Genomic DNA, 5882 nt, shown 5'->3' with positions numbered 1-5882 from the left:
AAATGAGCCGCTCTTTGACCCTTGCATGAAGCAAAACAATGATTATTTCTCTGATTCACTGTCAATAAGAATACGTCTTTATCCAAAAAGCAGCAACAACTAACCCTTCAAATATATATCTGTTTGTCATTTTGAACCTCTGTATTGGTTTATAGGCTGCTTTGTAAATACTTTGCATTTTTGGTTGAATATGATGCATCTTTTCGGTATCTTTCGTCATTGTGGCCTGAGTCAAAAAGTTTGCCGACCCCGGCTATAGACCTGTCCTAGAAGGGACATGTAATGGATAACCAAGAACTGCAAGCTAGACTATTATGCAGTTGTAGACACAACACAGGGGCTCCCTGGGCCTGAGAAGGGAAGAAAAGGAGTTTAATATGGCTAATAAATGGGACTAAAACTAGACTAAAACAATTACATTTTAGTCTAGTTTTCGTCGACGAAAACTAAAACTAAGAAGGATTAAAATGACTAAATGTGACTAAAACTAATATGCATTTTTCGTCTAAAGACTAAAACTAAATCAAAAATAGCTGCCTAAATTAACACTGCCACACACATCGTCCTCCTTCAGCTTGGTGCTGCTTTCTCCTGCTCCATAAAACAAGACTAAATGTAAATTTAGTTCATGATCACACAAAACAAAACGAGGAAAGAAAGTTCTGTTTATTTGTTTTTTATTCTGTCACATTACTGACTTAGAAAGTGATATTTCAGGTTCATAACTTGTCTACCGGAGCATATTGCGCAACACATCTAATGACTGAAAAGGAATATGGAATGCTTTTAACATTCTGTTTTCTTCACAAGGGGCTGAAATGTTTTTTGTGCTAATATGTGAAAAAAGTAGAATTTTATCAAAAATACTTCCAAGAGGAAATCAGGAAATATTTTATGTAGATTTCACTCAATACCCTTGAAAGGTGTCCATAGAGGCATGTGTATCCTTGAATGTTAAGCAATGTCGTTATACGCCTGAAAAACGGAAAAGAAAAATGATAATTTCTGTGTCCCTGAGGTGGCTCTCGCCTGGTCTCTTGAACACCGTAGTTGTTTAACTACGTCCATCATTGAGTCCTCCTCAGACTTAAATGAAAGTATCTCAGTGAGCCATGTATGCATTTCAAAGCTGCTGTATTTTAAAAAGTGGTAATGAGGTTGTGACCTAACCACCAATCCTGCAATAAGCAAACAATGTGTTCGACTTCCTGAGCTACATCTGTCACCGGTGAGTCTGCATCAGGTATCAAGGTGCGCTGGCCAGCATCGGTATTTGACGAGCTGGTAGTCAGAACAATCGGTGGGATAGCAGCAGACTAAAGGGGAAAAAAAGAGAAGCGCTGATGTAACGAGTGCAAGCGAGAGTGCTTCAGGCAAAAGCGTCAGTAGTTTCACGGCGAATTTCATTACCACTGTCTGAGTGCTCCGCTGAATAGAATCAAGAGACCGGTCATTGTGGTTTTGGCTGCACTCGTGCATTTTCAATAAATATGATCAGTGAGACTTATTTAGTGCTTGCCACCACACGCTAACACGGCATGTCAGCTGACAGGTGATTGATGAATGCTGTGGGAACAAAGCCCTTCTCCAACACCAGTGCCAAAGATAAAAAAAACTTCATGGGCATGAAACACTTCTTTATAAATGCCTCTGAGGGCTTTCACATATTCATCAGTTTACAAAGTCTAGTGTTAAAACTTTCAGTTCCCTTTTGTAGATCATTGAATTCACTACCCACTATGATTTTTCAAGTGCTAAAGTTTCCTTTGGGCCTTCGATGTATGTGGATTTTAATCCTTTTTCATCTTTTGTCTGCTTAGCTGCTATTATTCCTTTCATAATGACTTTCTATTTTGTGCCACTGAGTCTTTGATGGTCTTTGATGGTTTTGCAGTAAGCAGGAACGTACGGATAAAAAAGATGCCGCAGAGTTTTACAAACTCACTTTCTTTAATCACTGTTGTGTAGAAATGAAGAAACTGGATGGACAGAAGACATGGTTTGATTTTAATAAAAGAAAATGTGTTAAAAAGAGCTCTCAGCTGAGGAGCCGCTGGTTTCTGCAATCAACATTTCACTCACTGACTACCCATAGTGACTGTCTTCCACCAACAAATTCCTAAATCAATGGGTGCCTACAGGTATTTATACAGATACAGAGGTGTGAAAAGCAGTGTCCACGCCGCTGGACATGTGACGCCTCCTGGTCCTTTCAAGTTGACTAGTTATTTACAGAATATGGTGGCTCAATAAGGTTTTACACTGGAAGGTGCGTTCAATGTAACTCGGATTTCGAAAGTTTCGGTCACTATAAGTGGTGCTATCAAGTTTTACATGCATGCATTTCGGTTGATTGCAGTACATTGGGCACAGCTGTATCCAGGTGTACACTGAATACATTTTGTTAATTGGTCTAATTTATGAACCGGGTCTCAGTTTCTTTATAATAATCTACATTACCATATATTTCACTGTTGGGAAAACTTAAATAATGTTTTGTCTTAGTGGACAGAAATTTTGTGACCTCACACTGACACACATGGTATTCTGGGTAAACATATGTAAAGGATTATTTATGAGTCAGTATAAGGATAGTATTTCAAATAATTCATGTTGTGAAGTTTTATTGCTTAAGTGTTCTCTCCCATCTCCTACAATCATGAATAACAACTGTCTTTCTTTGATGTGAGAAAGGTGACCGGTGGTGTTGTGTAGGACTGTGTAATTCAAAGCCGGGGAAGGAAACCTTTCGAGTAGTGTTAATGAGTTGCAAGTATTTAATGTCCTGTTTAATCATTTTACACTTCTCTTGGAGCCTATTGTCTGCTAACGGTATGCTAACATGCTAATGAGACGTTTTTTTCTAACACAGGCAACTTGGACGGATCAGCACTTTTGCACTTTTCTGATGAGACAAAGAGCAATTCATTAATAAAGTGCGGGAAAATGAAAAGTTAAAAAACTAAACCCGAGATTGTTTGTGTGTGTGTGTTTGCAACAACCCCCCCCACACACACACACACACACACACACACTGTGGCCCTTCTGAGCAGGTGTTCTTCTTCAGCAGAACCTGTCAGCTCTCCCGTGCCCTGAATCTGTCATTGAGGTTGATAAGAAAGTCATCGAAATAACTGCAATTTGTACACTACAAACCGTAATCACAGTCAACTTTGTTTTAGGGTAGCTGCCCCTGCTTATTGTCTACTAATGTGAGTTGCAACCGAACTACAAAATAAAACACACTAACAAATGTGCAAAAATACTTAAATAGTGGTTCTTTTACGGTTGAACGATTTCATCAGGATACAAAAGCAGAACAGAGTGATTATGCACCGCATCCTAAGCCTTTGTTACTGTACAGAAAAGCGATTGACAGTGGTAACATCCAGAGCATATTTGTGTGTGTGTGTGTATATTATGTAGTGTGTGTCTGTTTGAAAGATATCCTATTTTATTATTGAGGTAGATTTTCCCATTGTCAAGGAGTGGATTATGTTCCGTCCGCTCAAGTCTTGATGATTTCTGTCAGGGTTGGAAGGCAGGACTCAAACGCAGAGTTCAAACAGGAACACAAAGGACTTTAATAGTCAATGGTCAAAAAACACAGGAACCGGGAGGAAAAACAGCAGGCAACATGTGTGACGAAAGACAATGACGCGACAAGTGACACAGGAGACACATGGCTTAAATACACAAGGGAGGTGCAGGTGATTGGACACAGGTGGAAACTATTAGACGATCACAGGGGATGACGGGACAAGGCAGGAAGTGAAGTTACCCGGGGACACGAGTGGCAGAAAACTACAAAATACAACAGGAAGTGAAACCACACCGTGACAGTACCCCCCCCTCAAGGACCGACTTCCAGGCGGCTCACACTAGAGCAAAACAAGGGGTGGGGGGGCAGGGAAACCAGAGACGTTGGTCGGACCACCCGGGAAACTCTGGCGGGCGGCCCGGTGGGTGGCCAGACGAGCGGGGAGCCTCTGGGGGTCGGCCCGGCGGGCGGTCACCAAGCCGGCTCCGGAGCGGCGACTGCAGGGCACGGAACGTCTCCGGAGCGGCGACTGCAGGGCACGGAACGTCTCTAGAATGGCAGGCTTGGGGACACGGGAAACCTCTGGGGTCGGCGGCGGCAGCTCGGGGACACGGAACACCTCCGCGGTTGTCGGCGGCGGCGGCTCGGGGACACGGAACACCTCCGCGGTTGTCGCCGTCGGCTCGGGGACACGGAACACCTCCGCGGTTGTCGCCGTCGGCTCGGGGACACGGAACACCTCCGCGGTTGTCGCCGTCGGCTCGGGGACACGGAACACCTCCGCGGTTGTCGCCGTCGGCTCGGGGACACGGAACACCTCCGCGGTTGTCGCCGTCGGCTCGGGGACACGGAACACCTCCGCGGTTGTCGCCGTCGGCTCGGGGACACGGAACACCTCCGCGGTTGTCGCCGTCGGCTCGGGGACACGGAACACCTCCGCGGTTGTCGCCGTCGGCTCGGGGACACGGAACACCTCCGCGGTTGTCGCCGTCGGCTCGGGGACACGGAACACCTCCGCGGTTGTCGCCGTCGGCTCGGGGACACGGAACACCTCCGCGGTTGTCGCCGTCGGCTCGGGGACACGGAACACCTCCGCGGTTGTCTCCGTCGGCTCGGGGACACGGAACACCTCCGTAGTCGGCTCCGTCGGCTCGGGGACACGGAACACCTCCGTAGTCGGCTCCGGCTCGGGGACACGGAACACCTCCGCAGTCGTCGGCTCAGCCCCCCCCATAACCCACCCCGTAGCCCCCCCCTCAAGGGCCGGATCCCAGACGGCCCTCAAATCACCAACGGGAGGGTGGGAGAGGACCATGGGATGGGAGGGAGGGAGCCTGAGTCTCGGAGCGGGGACTGGTCGGGTCGGGGGCATGGAGCGTGGGGCCGGTACTGGTCGGGTCGGGGGCATGGAGCGTGGGGCCGGTACTGGTCGGGTCGGGGGCATGGAGCGTGGGGCCGGTACTGGTCGGGTCGGGGGCATGGAGCGTGGGGCCGGTACTGGTCGGGTCGGGGGCATGGAGCGTGGGGCCGGTACTGGTCGGGTCGGGGGCATGGAGCGTGGCGCCGGAACTGGTCGGGTCGGGGGCATGGAGCGTGGCGCCGGAACTGGTCGGGTCGGGGGCATGGAGCGTGGCGCCGGAACTGGTCGGGTCGGGGGCATGGAGCGTGGCGCCGGAACTGGTCGGGTCGGGGGCATGGAACGTGGCGCCGGAACTGGTCGGGTCGGGGGCATGGAACGTGGCGCCGGAACTGGTCGGGTCGGGGGCATGGAACGTGGTGCTGGTACCGGGGGCATGGATCGTGGCACTGGCTCGGGGGTCGGGGACATGGATCGTGGCACTGGCTCGGGGGTCGGGGACATGGATCGTGGCACTGGCTCGGGGGTCGGGGACATGGATCGTGGCACTGGCTCGGGGGTCGGGGACATGGATCGTGGCACTGGCTCGGGGGTCATGGGCTTGGGTCGGGAGGCCGGGACGGGAATCTGCTGCGGCCCAGCGCGGGACATCTTGCGCTGCGACCGAGCGGGGTCGGGACGTCGCTGCGGCCCAGCGCTGGACATAGGTGGGCTGGAGTCGGACCGCAAGGTCCATTACCCGCTCCCAATGAGAATCACCGCCGGACGACCACGAAATGGCCTCCTCCTCTGGGGACCATGTGGTAGGCGGCGGATGGTGACCCAGATGCCTAGTGAGGGCTCCAGATGGGGAGACGGAGTAGTACAAGTACCCAGCTGGAACCCCCGGGAGGACCGTTCCCCCATTACCAGCAGCCCGCTGGAGACTCCGTGGACCGCCCATTGCCAGACGGGTTCCCCTGAACTCGTCCAGGGGAAAAAACT

This window comes from Gasterosteus aculeatus, chromosome 1, assembly GCF_964276395.1.
Source record: "Gasterosteus aculeatus chromosome 1, fGasAcu3.hap1.1, whole genome shotgun sequence".
NCBI lineage: Eukaryota > Metazoa > Chordata > Actinopteri > Perciformes > Gasterosteidae > Gasterosteus > Gasterosteus aculeatus.
The sequence above is the reverse complement of the archived record's forward strand: the minus strand, read 5'-3'. Positions refer to the sequence as shown.